The sequence below is a fragment of the Ursus maritimus genome, unplaced genomic scaffold (assembly GCF_017311325.1).
Source record: "Ursus maritimus isolate PB19 unplaced genomic scaffold, ASM1731132v1 scaffold_22, whole genome shotgun sequence".
NCBI classification, from domain to species: Eukaryota; Metazoa; Chordata; class Mammalia; order Carnivora; family Ursidae; genus Ursus; species Ursus maritimus.
Window position 1 is genome coordinate 3,867,673 of NW_024424675.1, and position 14,629 is coordinate 3,882,301.

Here is a 14,629-nt window from a genome sequence, read left to right on the forward strand (position 1 = left end):
AACACAGGGCAGTGATGCACAAGATATGAAGAGACAAGCAGTGATTATTCATCTCTGAAAACAAGAAATATAACAAAAACACAAAACGGCACATATAGAGCTGGGGCCTCCAGCTTTCTGGGCTGCTGTCCTGAAGAAGGCAACAGCAGCTGGAACTTCAGCTTCTGAGAGGCCTAAAATCAGCCCCTTGAACAATACGAACCTGATGCAGGCTCACTGCTTGAAGCAGGGAATTCTATATACTGGGAAACAGAGGTAAAAATAAACAAGACCAAAATCTGAGTAGTCAGGTTGTATGTCAGGCAAAAACCAACAAAAGTAACAGATATCTGCCCTCTTCCTGGCAAGTGTTTTCAATTACAAGGGCAAGTAAAGCATTGCTATTTCTTGAGCATATGCTATATGCCAGGCACGAGTCTAAGGCACTTGTCTTTCATTTGATTCTCATGGTGACTGCACAAAGTAGGTATTGTAATCCACATTTTCAGACGAGATGGGTAAAGCTCACAGAAATGAAGTAACTTGTCCGAGGTCATAAGTCGAAACTGGAGTCCAAACTGCCTATTTCCAGAACCCATGAACATTATCCATTTTGCTATGTTCTTCCAACATCCAGACAGGGATCAAAAGGGGAAAGCATATCAGCTGACCTCGCTTCACTACCACACTAGGTGCCCGAGGACAATGACTGGTATCTACAAAATGCTGAAGAACAAGGTGTGTTCAGTTTCGTTTTCTTTCCTATGTGAAGTCAAAGAAAGGTATTGTCAGTCAAACATGCAAAAGTAAGAACAAGTCCAATGTACTCTCTTCAAACTTGAAAATGGACTCTGGGCAATCAACAGAGGGAAGGGAGGGAAGAAGGGAGGCTAGCAGGTTTTCGTTTTATCTTTGTCTTTACCAAATTCTCAGGTTGAAGCTTTCTTAACCAGATCAGTATATTTCTTCTCAGTTTGTGAGATACACATTATTCCTTTCTAGACACCCATCCCATAAGTATGTAAACCATGACCCAGAAAACCAAATCCTGAGGCTTGGTGTCATCTGAAACCATAACATTGCCATATTCTCTCTGCCAAAAATTATCTATTTATTTAACAAATAAGCATCTGTTAAGTGAATAATATTTCTTTTTTTAAGATTTATTTATTTATTTTAGAGAGAGAGAGCTAGAAAGAGAGTGTGCGAGCAGGGCGATGGACAGAGGGAGAGAGAGAATCTCAAACAGACTCCCCACTGAGCAGGGAACCTGCCACAGGACTTGATCTCAGGACCCTGAGATCACGACCTGAGCTGAAACCAAGAATTGGACACTCAAACAACTGAGACAGCCAGGAGCCCCTGTGTAATATTTCATTTAATAAATATTGCTGAGCGCCTGCTCTAGCCCAGGTATTGTAAGAGGTACTGGAAATTCTACAGTGGAGAAGACAGATGAGGTCCCTGTATGTCACATGCCCATGGGGATAGGCATGGTGGGAATGACCAAGAACCCAGAACCATGGTGGGACCATGGTGGGAATAACCAAGAACCCAGGATTCAACAATGAACAAGTAAGCAAATACATCACAAGATTTTTGCTGATATTGGCAACTTCGTGGCTGGCAGTGCCATTTACTAAAATGAAGAGGACTTGTTTGAATTAGGGAAGCCAGGGACCAAGGGTTCTATGTGGACATGTGACATGTGAAATGACTGTTTGACAACCAGATGGAAATGCTGAGCAGATAGGAATAGATGCATCTAGAGCTCAGGGGAGAGGAGACTTTTTGAGCTAGAAATAAAATGGGGGAGTCATCAGCATGTAGTAGGATCCATGGACTGATATTGCACTAAAGCTGTATAAGATGCCACCATTGGAGGAAACAGGGTAAGGTGTACATGGGACAATTTTTGCAATAGTGACTTTATTTTTGCCTGTGACTTTATAATTATTTCAAAACAAAAAGTTAAAAATAAAATTCATGGATCCAGATAAGGTAACCTATGGATGAATTTTTAAAAAGTATAATGTGACGAAATACTTATAATTTAAGCCATCCCAGAAAATCCAGAAATATAGTTTCGTGATAACTGTGGGCTTTATTTATTCAAGTCCTCCACGAAACGGATACCAAGATGAGATTAGATATGTAGGAGACTTGGGGAGAACACCTGTGAAGGAAAAAGGGGAGGCAGCCCAGGAGATGAGGAGAGCATTCAGACCACAATACAGACCTGACCTTTGATAAAGAGAGGGAGGTAAGAGGGCTGGTGAGGAAAGTCCCAGACTGTAGTGCAGTTCTCAGGAAATTGTAACCAGGCCCACAAGGAGTCCTTGAGCCAAAGTTATCCCTTAAAGGAGTCCCACATCTCACAGAAATGAGCCTGAATTAGTGCCCCCCAGTGCTCATCTTTGGTTGGGAGCAGTTCTGGGAAGCATAGGGTCTTAGGGACATGCCTACCTGGAGCCTTCTCCCCTGGACCATGGTGGGAATAACCAAGAACCCAGAATTCACAGTCCATACAGCCTTGAGCCTGCAGGTGAGTATGTATGGGTCTCCATGTTCATGTCCAGGCATTTCACAGTGAAGGAGGGAGGTAGAGGCAGAAAGAGGACAGATGGCCATGTTTTGAGGACTGTATCACCACATGCTGATGGGAACTCAGAGGAGTCTCAAGAATCCTGAATGCAAACTTGGTCTTCCAGGTCATTTTACAAAGGAATATTTTTCAAGGTGGGAAGATAAACACTTATCAAAAGCTTGATGCATAAGTTTCAAATATCTAGACATATGTTATGGCAGCTTCCATCTGTACTTTGTGCTGAGATTTGCCAATATTAGAACCACTTGAAAATTCACTAGAAGCCAAAGTTATATGTTCCTGAAAAATCCATATATAGACAGAAGATAATATTTAGAAGATTTAACAATTTTGAGAACTGGTAAGTAATATAAATTAATATACAAATCTGCTTGACTTATTTTGCTTAGCATTATCCCCTCCAGTCCCATCCATGTTGCAGCAAATGTTGAGAAATCGTTCGTTTTGATGGCTGAGTAATATTCCATTGTATATATGGACCACATCTTCTTAATCCAGTCATCTATTGAAAGTCAAGCAGAGAAAATAATATAATGTTTTCACTCATTCATTTATGGAACATAAGAAGTAGGAAGATCGGTAGGAGAAGAAAGAGAAAAAGAAAGGGGGGGGGGTAAACAGAAGGGGGAATGAACCATGAGAGACTATGGACTCTGGGAAACAAACTGAGGGCTTGGGGGGGGGATGGGATAGGCTGGTGACGGGTATTTAGGAGTGCATGTATTGCATGGTGCACTGGGTGTTATATGCAAGTAATGAAGTCATGGAACTTTACATCAAAAACTGGGGATGTACTGTATGGTGACTAACATAATAAAAAATATTAATATACAAATCAACATAAAAATCTTTAAAAATTTCTAAATAAGTTACATTTATGTATATATTTATCTTATGTATCTCATAATATATATTATATATATATTATAATAAAATTCTTATCAGGTAATATAATTATAGCTAATCAAGTCATTCTAATAATTTTTTACTGATTTTAGAATCATTAGTGTGACCTTTGGTTTAACTCACTGTCACTAGCTGAGTGACAGATACTACCGAGATCCTGCTTCAGCTCAAGCATTGTAGCAGGTGCTGGGAATTCTACAGTGAGAATGATAGAAAAGGTCCATATATAGACAGCTTTTGTCTGCATGATATAACACAGGAAAGCTCATCAAACTCTTTCTTATTAAAGTGGTGGTCATTAGGTCCCACCTCCTGGTCATTTTTGTAGCTAAAGTAGTTGTACCTTAGCCTGCATATCTGGCATGGCATGACCTGGAGCCTCAGGTCCTGACAACAAGGCCACCTGCCTGCTTATGCTATAGCTCCCACCATGCAGGTCTGCCCCAGGGCAATGGACAGGCACTGCCCAGGCCCTGCTGCCCTACTGCCATCCCCACCTTGGTCTACTCAGAGTTTCCAGGGGCCACTCACTTCCACAGGAGCTCTGTTCCTAGGTTCTATTACTTATGGCCAAGTCTAGTCCTTTTTATACCAATCAGACTAGAAGCATTTCAATGACCATCATTACAGGCAGTACGATGCTTACTGGAAACTGTCATCCTGCGCTCACATGCGAACTTCATGCAATACCAGATGGTTACTGACCTGTGAATCCTCAGGATAAAAACCCCAGTAGGAGTCAATGGTATGCCAGAAAGCTACATGGGAGCATGAATAGGTATCACCTGTCCTCGCTGCCCTGGTATCCACAGCTTGGAATGTAGCTGGAGCTCTACAGACATCAACTGATTGACACAACTATCAGCCCATCAATTCAATGGCATCCAAAGGATGATTTAGCTACAGGTCTGTCCAAATCTTCAAGTTCACTCAGAACTCTTATAAACGAAAGGCTTTTATATAGGAGAGGCTGCCAATACCTAATGGCTTGGATTATCTCTCTTTTTTTTCCTTTTGGACCTCCACCCCCCTCTTTTAAAAATATACACCAATCCCATTCTTACATCTGAGGATTAAAATTTTCAAGTTCTCCTGAAGACTCTGGAAGTGCAGAATGAAAAGAAGGAATGTAGTTTGAGTTTCCAGTTGCAGAAGGGATTGGACCTGGGATGGGGATTGGGTATAAATCAGAGAATACTATTTTGGAAAAAGCCTCAGGTTAGGAGGGTCTGTGTTCTAGCTTGTCTCAGTGGGGCTGATAGTGCCAGGAGCTGAATGTCTTAGATAACTGATGCTACTCACAAATTACAGATGCACTAATTTTAAGGTTGGTCAATCAACCAAGCGAGCATGAGAAATGGTTCCTAACTAGGCAAAAAGAGGAGAGTTCATGAGGATGTTTAAAAAGCAAGGAGAGGGACAATTAATTCTCAGCTGCATTCCTCCAAGATGTCATGAGTGTATCAGACATCAGGGCCCAGTGAGGCCAAACCAGGGAGGTGGGGGAGAGCAGAGGCATCAACAATAGCAAAGCCCGGGGGCCCATTCCAAATCAAGGCAGACAGATCAGATAATATATAAAGGAAGCTAGGAAAGCAGAAGACCCTTTCTATTGTCCATATGCTCAGGCTGCATTATTCAAAGACAGATTTTTAAATATGTATCAACATTCCAGTAAACAGGGTAAGCTTGCTAATAACAGTGCAATTCAGCAATCGCTACTCCAAGTAAATACATTAGAAATGTCATTACTGTAATCAGATTAACTGCTGTCCTTCATGTTATGCTTTGAATAATCATTAAAATTATTCTTAGTGAATTTGGCAAGTACATTGTCTAGAAATGAACAGAAGAAACAGAGGTGCACTAGTATTTTTCCTCTTTAAATAAATTCCCTAAGTACTTTTAAATGCATTGATTTTTTTTTCCCCATATAGGCGACTTCATATGGCAAGACCAATTGTGTTCAGTTTCATGATTTCTACCAGCAGGATGTAATTTTTATGCTGGATTTTATTATTCATTACAGCAGTTCATGCTTTCTATGAGAACAATTGCTCTAATAGGTTAAATGTCATTATTTTAAAAAATACCCTCAGAGATTAGCTGCTACATCACCTTCTGGACACTTGCACTTGAATATCTGAACCATAGCTCATAATTGTATTATTCACTAGGCTGATTCTTCTTGCTAAGAATGCCTATAAATGCTTTTTCAATAGCCGGAGATCCAGTCCTGTGAACCAAACCGTCTTTACCCATTTTGGCATTGGACGACAGCTGGGATCTTTTTTAAGTAAATTGAGATGTAGTGATGAGTTTATTTTTTATTGTAGTTGTATTCATGATGTGAAGGCCATTAAAATTCGAACTCGTGTTATCTGACGTTTGGCTTTTTTTTAAACTCGGAATTTAAGAGGGAGAAATATGATTGTGATCATTCATTAAAAGAATTTTCCTATCAAAAAGAAAATGCTCTTTTATGCTAGAGAATATTTAGAAGATTAATATTTAATAAACAGATATATTGAACTAAGCTTCAACAGACATCTAATGAACACCTATTTTCTTCCATAGGCAGGCACTTGCACACACACTAATAATCAGCCTGAGATGGGAACCAGAAGTTCTAATGTAACTCTTACTTATTTTGCTTTATTTCTTTTTTGTAAACACTTGACCATGCTTTTCACCATGCTTTTCTATCTTGAAAACATCAAAAGTCATTATATGCTGTCCATATATAGAAACAACAGAAGGAAACAGTTGGAAATTCAGCCAATGGCAGTTGCCCAAAAGTAGCAATAGAAACGAATCACACAGGCTTGCCCAAATTGTCTATTTCCTTCTGCAAAATTCACCCCCTTCCCCATGCACTTTCTTTTCTTTTTCTTTTTCTTTTTTTTTAAAGATTCTGTTTAATTGTCAGAGAGACAGAGAGCACAAGCAGGGGGAGAGGCAGGAAGAGGGAGAAGCAGGCTCCCCGCTGAGCAAGAAGCCCAATGTGGGACTCTATCCCAGGACCCTGGGATCATGACCTGAGTGAAAGGCAGGCGTTTAACCCACTGAGCCACTCAGGTGGCTCCCCCATGCACTTTCCATTCCTCAGCTTCAACAATGGTACTTCTTTGTAATTGACTTTCTTAGGTACTTGGTGCCTCTGTTGGTCACATCTATTCCCAGTAGGAATCCCTGCCATCCCATAATGTCTTGAAATGAAACAGCACAATCTTCTTTTTCGAGAGAAATTAATGGGGATCTAGAGCCAAGGCCATTGTCAAATATGCAAAGCAAAATGAGGGAGTACAACTTGGTCCCAGGAGTGAGTTTCTGATTATGGAAATGTGCACAAGGGTCTTTCATGAGAAGACTAGTCTATCTTACTTTTCGATTTAGAGCACTGTAACAAAGAATTTTGACTCTGGTTTTTGGAAAAATGAAGATTTCTTTGGGCTGTATAACTGTACCTCCAGATTCACTAGGATAAAAGAGTTGTAGGTGGGAAGGAAACCTTCAGCTCATCCCATTCCTTAATTTTGCCTGTAGGGAAGTGACACATGGTTCAGTAGAGATAGAACTCAACCAAAAGCATGGGTGTCCTTGAATGTAGTTCTATGCTCCTTCCTTCATCCCAATATTGTTTGTGATTTTGTACTACATTGGCCCCCCCATTCTCTTCCTCCTGAGGTCTGTAACATGTATCTTCATCAAAATATAATTAATCCAAAAGCCCACCCCACTTGGGTTTTGTAGGTGGTTGTGCACACCACCCCAAGGGCTCAAGTTCTTAGCTGTCACAACCATGAGCAACCATAGTGTTGCTGTGGCAACTTCCCAAAGGAAGGGTGCCATTTCTCTTTCCCTCTCTTCTTTCCTGCCAAGCCAATCGAGTTTGTTGAATCTTTTCTTAAAAGGAGGCAAGGAAAAGTGATCTCAGATTCCCTAGGCTTATTCCTGGAATTCATTCTTCGCTTTCACGGGATTGTCCAGTCAAGTGAATTCTCGTAGCTGCCAACAGCAAATTTTCAGAGAAATTGGTCTCAGGCAATATTTGTAATCTCCCTTGCTTTTCAAGCAAGTGTTTCTTGCTCTTAAGAAGATGCTTCCCACTTTTCCCAAAGCTTCAAGGTTTGCTCTCCTCCCTGTGGGTTGTTTATTGATTTTTCAAGATTCTAAAGCCAGGATCTATCCTTCCAATCCTCATTCCGTGACCTTAGACCAAAGATGAATCATTGAACTGGAATCTCAACTTTATCAAACCAGGATGGTTGACTGAATCTGTACTACCTCCAGTACACATCGCTTGAAGTCATCTTCTGCATGTGGGCTAAACTAGGATATATGTGTCCATAAAGGTCAAAGGGCCTGTGATTGAAGTATTCTTATATTCAGTGGGAATTTATGACCATGAGGCTCTGATCCATGAGCTAGGACTAAAGCAGGAAAGGCCATGATTCCTGACCTCCCAGAGCTCACAGTCCAGCAGAAAAGTGGGAATAAACTTTGAAAATCCCATGGAGTGTAAACTGTCCACTCAATAAATAAATGATATTAAAAATATTTCATTGATCAAAAGATTAAGTCCTCTGAATTTGATGGGAACCACTTGTAGATTGACTTTCCTCAAGAGTGTGTTCCTATGGAAAAAATAATAGAATTAGCAGGGAATTCTTTTGATTGCTTTGCATTGAATTCGAAGATTGCTTCTGGGGAAATTCAAACGATAAGGTGAAAAACAAGAGGATAAGGTGAAAAACTAAGAGAACAAGGTGGACTCAGCATAGACAGGACAACAAAGACAGACTTAGCATTTATGTGCAATTAATTTTGGGGAGATCTAACCACAAATATCACTGTGTGTATTTTAGCCCTGGAGCTCAGTGCATAAATTTTGCTGAGCACCCACTTGGAGCGTGGCCATGAATGTGCTGGCAGCTGGCACAACCCATGTGCCCCTGAAGTCACTTTGTAAGAAACAGCATCCCATCATCTCTATAAGGCCATCCTGCAATTTAAAAAGATCCCGGTGTGATTTCGTTTGCAAGGTTAAAAAAAAAAATCCTTTTGGAAAGCAAATCTTCAGCCCTCTATCAGTTGGGAGAGGCTCTCTGAAATTTGAACCCCCAAATTTCAGCAGCTTCACACAATGGAAGTTTCTTTCTCACTCACATAATGCTTCAATAGAGGCAGCCTTCCATGCATGTGGTGATTCTGAGACCGGTCTCCTTCCAGCTTGTGGTTTCACCATCCCTCAGAACATGAAGTTCTTGCTTGATGCTTCTGCTTCCAGCTGGCAGGTGGGATGAAGGAAAGAGTGTGGCAGATCCAGTGTGGGGTTTCTGTGGGCCACACCCAACAAGGCATACATCACTTCCACCATTTTTCATTGGCCAGAAGTCACAGCCAAACTGAACCCAAGGAAGGCTGAGACATGTGGTCTAGCTACTTGTCAGAGGAAAGGGAAACTGAGTCAGTGAAAAACTCACCAGTGTCTTTCAGACGTCCCTAATGTCTCTGGTGTGGCTTTCCTAAGAGAAGAAAATACATCTGCATATTAAAATTGTAACAGGACAAATTCATTTATTAAGTATGTGCCATTGGAAATTATCTTAATCTTTAAGCGTCTTCACAGATTTGACCTTCAAACCAATAAACCAACCAATAAAAACAGAAGGATCAGGAATTATTTTGGCCAGATTACTCTGGTATCACCTGGCTGACAGCCTAAGACTATTGTCAAATGCTGCTGCTACTGAACTTTGATTCATGAAACATAACCTTCTTTAGGAAAGAACTCAACTGATCAAATGTCAAACAAACAGCTGTTCATAAGCTGCTGAAGAAAGTATTGTTGGAATCATCTCCAAGATGGATTTTAAGTTGAAAAAAAAAAGCTACAAAACAGTACACACAGTGCATTACTTGTGTTAGTTTTTGATTACTGTGTAATAAATTATCAAAAAGGTAGCAGGTTAAAACAACACAAATTTATTATTTCACAGTTTCCAGGGATCAGTAGTCAGAGTAGGAGTTGGCTGGGTCCTCTACTCAGGATCTCCTGACACCAGATTGAAATCAAAGTATCAGCCAGGACTCTGGATCCTACCTGAGGCTCAGGCTCCTCTTCCAAGCTGTTGTTGGCAGAATCTGATTCTCGCTGACCCTCAGCTCCCATGGACCAGTCTCAGTCCCACCTTCACCCACACATGGCAGCCACTGCTTCAGGGCCAGCAGGAGCACCTCCTACTGCTCCACTATGGCAGATTCCTAGGTAAGGAGGCTTAACCTAATCATGGGAGTGACATCCCTTTATCTTCACCAGCCGCCACACAAGGAGAGGATTACTCGGGGCCTCCCACACTACTGATCACTTTTAACAAACAGGAAAAGCATACATGAAATACACATAAAATATATATGCAGGAAAACAGGAGGAACTATAACCAGGCTTGTCTCTGGAAAGCAGAACTGAAAACCTGGGACCAGAGGAAGGGAATGGCTCTGCTGTCTTTTATTATTCCTGTTTGAATAACTGTATCATATTCATGTATTACCTGTTCACATGAAGTAACCAAGTAGACCAAGAGTAGCTAGTTCAGTGCTTCTCTAGAGAACTGTCCTCTCTGGAGCCCACAGTGTGGCATCGATCTGTCCCAGGGAAGATGTTGCATGAAGGTGGACACGTGGCCCGAGCCTCTCCCAGTGCCCTCCTGCCCGAGCCTGTAAACACCAGCCTGGAGCGAGCAGGAAGAAAGACCTGCAGCTGTCTAGAGCTTCTCTCTGGGAAAGTCCTTCTGAGAGTCTTAAATACAAACCAAAGTAGCAAAATAATGCAACAGTGTCTTATGTGCCCCCACCCCTCAGCTCACCAAAGCTGGTTGAAAGATACCTTAGATCATCTGGTGCCTCATTTTAAAGAGGCTGTCGTCCTGGACACAAATCTGTATGCCCGATTATTTTTGTAGCATTAATTTCTCAAATTTTAAGTCCTTCCTGTGTGTCCTGTTGACTACCTCATGAATTTATTTGGTCTTCACATCTGGCTTTAGAGTGATCGTGCCAACGGTAAAGTGAGCAAGAACACTGCCTTGGAGTATAAGACTACGCAGCAGTGTCTTTCTGTGGTTCCAGAGTAGTCCGTGAAACACTTTCAATGCCATCCCGATCAAAATGCCAATGACATTTTTCAAAGAACTGGAACAAACAGCCCTTAAATTTGTGTGGAACCAGAAAAGGACCCGAATCACCAAGGAATTGTTGAAAAGGAAAAACAAAGCTGGGGGCATCACAATGCCGGATTTCGAGCTGTAATACAAAGCTGTGATCACAAAGACAGCACATGGTACTGGCACAAAAACAGACACATAGACCAATGGAACAGAATAGAGAACCCAGAAATGGACCCTCGGCTCTTTGGGCAACTAATCTTTGATAAAGCAGGAAAAAACATCCAGTGGAAAAAAGACAGTCTCTTCAATAAATGGTGCTGGGAAAATTGGACAGCTACATGCAAAAGAATGAAACTTGACCACTCTCTCACACCATACACAAAGATAACTCCAAATGGATGAAAGACCTCGATGTGAGACAGGAATCCATCAAAATCCTAGAGGAGAGCATAGGCAGCAACCTCTTTGACATCGGCCACAGCAACTTTTTTCATGACACATATCCAAGGGCAAAAGAAACAAAAGAAAAATGAAATTGTGGGACTTCATCAAGATAAAAAGCTTCTGCCCAGCCAAGGAAACAGTCAAAAAACTAAGAGGCAGCCCACACGGAATGGGAGATGATATTTGCAAATGACACTACAGATAAAAGACTGGTATCCAAGATCTACAAAGAACTTCTCAAACTCAATACACGAGAAACAAATAAAGAAATCATAAAATGGGCAGAAGATATGAACAGACAATTTTCCAATGAAGACATACAAATGGCTAACAGACACATGAAAAAATGTTCAAAATCATTAGCCATCAGGGAAATTCAAATCAAAACCACATTGAGATACCACCTTACGCCAGTTAGAATGGCAAAAATGGACAAGGCAAGAAACAACAATTGTTGGAGAGGATGTGGAGAAAGGGGATCCCTCTTACACTGTTGGTGGGAATGAAAGTTGGTACAGGCACTTTGGAAAACAGTGTGGAGGTCCCTTAAAAAGTTTAAAATTGAGCTACCCTATGATCCAGCAATTGCACTACTGCATATTTACCCCAAAGATGTAGTGAAGAGAAGGGCCATATGCGCCCCAATGTTCATAGCAGCACTGTCCACGATAGCTAAATTGTGTAAGGAGCCGAGATGCCCTTCAACAGATGACTGGATTAAGAAGAGGTGGTCCATATATACAATGGAATATTACTCAGCCATCAGAAAGAACGATTACACAACATTTGCAGCAACATGGACGGGACTGGAGGAGATTATGCTAAGTGAAATAAGTCAAGCAGAGAAAGACAATTATATGGTTTCGCTCATTTATGGAACGTAAGAAATAGCAGGAATATCGGTAGGAGAAGGAAGGGAAGAATGAAGGGGGGTAAACAGAAGGGGGAATGAACCATGAGAGACTGTGGACTCTGGTAAACAAACTGAGGGCTTCAGAGGGGAGGGGGGTGGGGGACTGGGATAGTCCGATGACGGGTATTAAGGAGGGCACATATTGCATGATGCGCTCAGTGTTATATGCAAATAATGAATCATGGAACACTACATCAAAAACGAAAAAAAAACAAAACACATTTGCTGAAGGAATGTTGGAGTTGGAAAAGTCCTTAAGGTCATCTTGGATTCATTTCTCCCCATGCTCTTTGCAAATTAATGTTTGTTTACCTTTTTTTAGACAAATAAAGAAAAAGAAAATAAAAACAAAAACAAACAAAAAACCCAAGCAAACAAAGTAGTCCGTGAAGTGAGAGTACAGTTTTTCCTACTTTGTAAACCTAATCATGCATAAGAAACAGGGATTTTTATTTTATTTTAATTTTTTTTAAAGATTTTATTTATTTATTTGACAGAGAGAGAGACAGCCAGTGAGAGAGGGAACACAAGCAGGGGATGTGGGAGAGGAAGAAGCAGGCTCCGGTGGAGCAGGGAGCCCGATGCAGGGCTCGATCCCAGGACCCTGGGATCATGACCTGAGCCGAAGGCAGATGCCTAATGACTGAGCCACCCAGGTGTCCCAGAAACAGGGGTTTTAATAACTCCATGCTAAAATGCCTATAAACCTGTCCAGTTCAGTAACTTAGTATCTGGTAGGACTCCAATGTTACCACCTCTCAGAGACGCTCATGGGGATGGGTGCCATGTGTCTGAGATAGTCAAGAAGCACATGCAAGTATGCTGTTGGTCTCCATCAAAGATTACAGGAGACAGGATCCAACCAGCGGAAATCCACACCATGTCTGCTTTCCTCCCAGACACTGATGAGAGTGATGGATAGTAGTTGGCAGCGAATTAAAGAAACATCAGGAAAGCATGGGGAGGTAAACCAAGGAGAGGAAGGGAGTCGATAAAGGGCATTCACAAGCAGGTTTCTACAGTGGGCAGTGAGGGCTCCATCCCTCTGGGGGCCCTTGGGGACAGTGTAGAGAACACGGAGCCCCCTGCCCATAGCTGGCATTTCTCTACCAATACCTTTGAGTCTTTACCTGAAGTCTGGTTCCTAGTATTTCTGGCCTGCCCCACACTATGGGCCAGAAAATGCCCCAGCAGAGAGGATCGGGTGCCTACAGATGGAAGTCACGTGCTGGGTGTGTGAGTGGTGGGGAGGGTTAAGGGTATGCAGCTGATCAGCAGCCGTGTGCGTGGTACCCTGTGGCTACAAATTAAAAACAAAAATTTTCCACTCTGGCTGAAATTCAACCCCATGCTTTTGTTTGTTTGCTTTTAAATTAATAGACTTTATTTTTAAAGAGAAGTTTTGCTGAAAGGTTTACAGAACCTTTATAGAACCTTTATGGCAGGTTTATAGAAAAACTAATGAGAAGGTACAGAGTTCCCAATAGCCCCTCCCCACGGTTTCCCCTATTATTAGTATTATTATTAGTGTGGTTTATTTGTTACAATTGATGATCCAATATTGATGCATTATTAACTAAAGTCTTTTAAATATATATATTATACATACATATATAATATATATTGTATAAATATAAATATATAATATAAATATATATTATAAACTAAAATTTACCTTACAGTTCACTCTTTGTGTTCTAGATGACATATGTCCATCATTACTGTATCATACAGAAATCCCAAACTCTTTAAAAACTGCTATTTTTAGCTATTCTCCCAGATAGACCCCCCACACCCATGAAAATTTGAAAACTTTATACAAATCCAATTTTGACTTTTTGAAGAAGAAGCAATTCTCTGGAAGCAATTATTTTGGTTGGAGAAGATGACACTACCTTTAATTCTTCCAGAATTTCCAGGATGTGCCTGCTTCACACCTTTCCAGAAAAGGGTCTGTTATTGATTGAATTGTGTCCTCGTCCCAAATTCCTATGTTGGAAACCCTAACTCCAAATGTGACCGTATTTGAAATGGGGCATTTAAGGAGGTAAAGTTTCAATGAGGTTGTAAGGGTCGGGCCCTGACCTGATAGGACTGGTGTCCTCACAAGAAGAGGAGGGGACACCAAAGATCTCCATCTCTCTCTCCTCGCACCAACAGAGGAAAGGCGGTGTGAGCGATAGCAGAGAAGTGGCTGTCTACAGACCAAAGAGAGAGACCTCATGAGAACCCAACCCTCCTGACATCCTGATCTTGGACCTTCAGCCTCCAGAACTATGAGGAAATTAATTTTGTTGTTTAAGCCATTCCCAGCGGGTGTTATTGTGTTATGGCATGGCAACCCCGGCTGGCTAAAACAGGATCCCTTTGGGAAAGAAAACAAGACTCCTAGCAAAACCATTCTGTTCTTCTGTTTGAATCAGGAAGAGGCTCTAAGAGGCCCGAGGTGACACCTGTAACAGGAGTTTCTGAGGCTGACACAGTGACTCTGAGGAAGGAGCAGGAGGTGTACCAGCTCTGGCCTGCACCCGGGAGGGTGTGGGGGTCCCCAGGCTCTTTTTCCTGCAGACTGCCAGTCCTGGAGAGGGACACATCAAGCATGCTGTCAAG